The sequence below is a fragment of the Mus caroli genome, chromosome 13 (assembly GCF_900094665.2).
Source record: "Mus caroli chromosome 13, CAROLI_EIJ_v1.1, whole genome shotgun sequence".
Taxonomy (NCBI): Eukaryota; Metazoa; Chordata; class Mammalia; order Rodentia; family Muridae; genus Mus; species Mus caroli.
This window is the reverse complement of record NC_034582.1, coordinates 76,391,537-76,394,237: the sequence shown is the minus strand read 5'-3', so window position 1 is coordinate 76,394,237 and position 2,701 is coordinate 76,391,537.

Sequence of the window (2,701 nt, the reverse complement as noted above, 5' to 3'; positions counted from 1 at the left end):
TCTCTCTCTCTCTTTCTTTCTTTCTTTTATTTTTTTAATTTTATTTTTTTTTTGGTTTTTCTAGACAGGGTTTCTCTGTGTAGCCCTGGCTGTCCTGAAAGTCAATATGTAGACCAGGCTGGCCTCAAACTCAGAAATTCACTTGCCTCTGCCCCCCAAGTGCTGGGATTAAAGGAGTGTGCCACCACGCCCAGCCTCTCTCTCTTTTTTTAATTAAAAATGCAAACATTATATTCTGGTCACAGTCCCTTCCCCCAACTCCTCTCTGATCTTTCCCACCTGCCTGCTCATTCAACTCCATACCTTCTTTTAAAAACACACAAATTTAAAGTGTTAATAGTAATAAATAACGATATTGAATAGGATAAAAGAGCACAAAAATACACAAACACACACATAAAATCACTAAATACAAAATCATATAAACAAAATTCCAGTAAGATAAAAATCCCCAAACAAAAAAAAATATAAGACGGAAGCTATGCACAAGCACCATTGAGTTTGTTTTGTGTTGGTCATCACTGCTGTGTATGGGGCTTGCCCTTAAATATGGTTTATATACACAGTGAGACTCCATTGAAGAGAACTAACTTTTCCTTTGTGAGTGGTTGTTAAGTGGAGACTGCTTCTTGATTAGGGATGGCAACTCTTATCCACATCCTTCTCTCCAAATTGGGATCTTATCTGACTTAGATCTGTACAGGCCCTGTGCTTGCTGCCACAGTCTCTGAGTGTTCATATGTGCTTCAGTATGCTGTGTCTAAAAGACACTGTTGCCATGGTGTCATCCATCCCACTGGCTCTTACACTCTTTCTACTTTCTTTCCTGCAAAGTTTCATAAGCCTGAGGGGAGAGATTTGATAGAGGCATACATTCCATTTAAGACTAAGGATTCCAAGGACTCTAATGACCATTCTTGGTTGTCAACTTAAGTACATCTAGAATTAACTAAAACCTAAAAATAGAGGGCACAACAGAAGGAAGTTTTGCTTAATTTGAAATAAGATCAACTTCTAATCTGGATCTTTGGGCTGGGAAAACCCACTTCTAATTGGAGCTACACGTGCTCGAATGAAAAGGAAGCTTTTGTTCTTTGCTTACTTGCTCTGGCTTTGCTAGCAAGGCCATTACTTCACTGGCATTAGAGCCTACTTCTTCAGGATTCCAGAGTATACTGAAGATCAGCTGAGATTTCCTGCCTCTTGGACTAATCAACTACTGGGTCCTTGCACGGTATGTGTATAGGCAGCCATTGTTGGGTGAGCTAGACCACAGCCTGAAAGTCATCTAATAACCCCTTTCTATATAAAGAGACTCATAATATAAGTTCTGTTACTCTAGAGAACCTTAACTAATCCAGTCTATCCCTCTCAGCACATTGTCCAGTTGTGTGTCTGTATATTAATTCCCATCTATTGCAGGAGACAGCTTCTCTGATCATGGCCTCTGGGGAAGTCACTGGTCTTTGAGTATAGCAGAACATTGTTAGGAGTCATTTTATTTTATTTTATTTTATTTTATTTTATTTTATTTTATTTTATTTTTGCTAAGCTCCTTTAACAGAACAGCCATATTTCATATTTCTTTAGTCCTATGGCCTATCTAGTCTTAGGTTCTTGGCCACCTAAAGCAGTGTTAGGCATGGGTTTCATCTCATAGAATGGGCCTTAAATTCGGTCAAATAGTTAATTACTCCCATGATGATCACATATCTAAACACATTTTCTTAAACTCATAATTTGGTGAAAGACTTGAAAAATAAATTTAATATCACTAGAAGAGAGCAGAAGCAGTAAGAAAGAAGCAGTAGGCATGCATTAGCACAACCAGTAGAAGATTATAAAAATGAGAAAAATACGATTTTGTGACCAATTGATATAATAGTAATAAAGGCTGAGTTCATAAAATACATTGTTTTTAATTTATAAAATACATTGCTTTCATATATAGGAGATCTATGAAGGAAATGAGAATATGCACAGCTTTCTATCAGGGAAAGAAGCAAATGGCTTTATCGCTAGGCAACCATGACCTCACCACACTTACACAGGTTCTAAAGTAGAGTATATTGTCTGAGAAGGAAAAGTGACTGATCCAGAAGGAAATCAGGGAGAAATGAGATTTTTTTCCTGCCAGTTTGCGTGTGTGTGAGAGTGTGTGTGTGTGTGTGTGTGTGTCTGTCTGTCTGTCTGTCTGTCTGTCTGTGTCTGTGCACATGTGTGCGCTATTTCCACAAGTACTATGTATGCTTGTTAATGTTGTTTGTCAACTTGACAAAATGTAAACCTACCTAGCAAGCAAGCCTTTAGTCATGCCTGTGGGGGATTATTTAGAACTGAACTCACTGAGGGGGTGATCCACCTTAATTAACTATGGATTACATTATTTCATGAGTTAGGGTCCTAGACTGAGTCAGAAAACAAGCAGACTGGTAGATCTGCCTTCTTCCTGACTGGCTGCAAGTTGACCAGTTGGTCTGCTACCCTTCTCACCATATTCACTATGCCATGGTGGAAACTTTTCCATTGTACAGTAAACCAAAATGATAACTTGCTTCCTTAAATTCCCTCTTATCAAGTATTTTGCTCCAACAATTGGGAAATGACAAAAGGTGAGTGTGGGGCATTCCTATGATAGGCTATTAGTCCATTGGTCTTTGTAATTAGTTTGTCAGAGAAACATAGAAGAGTGTGAATCTTT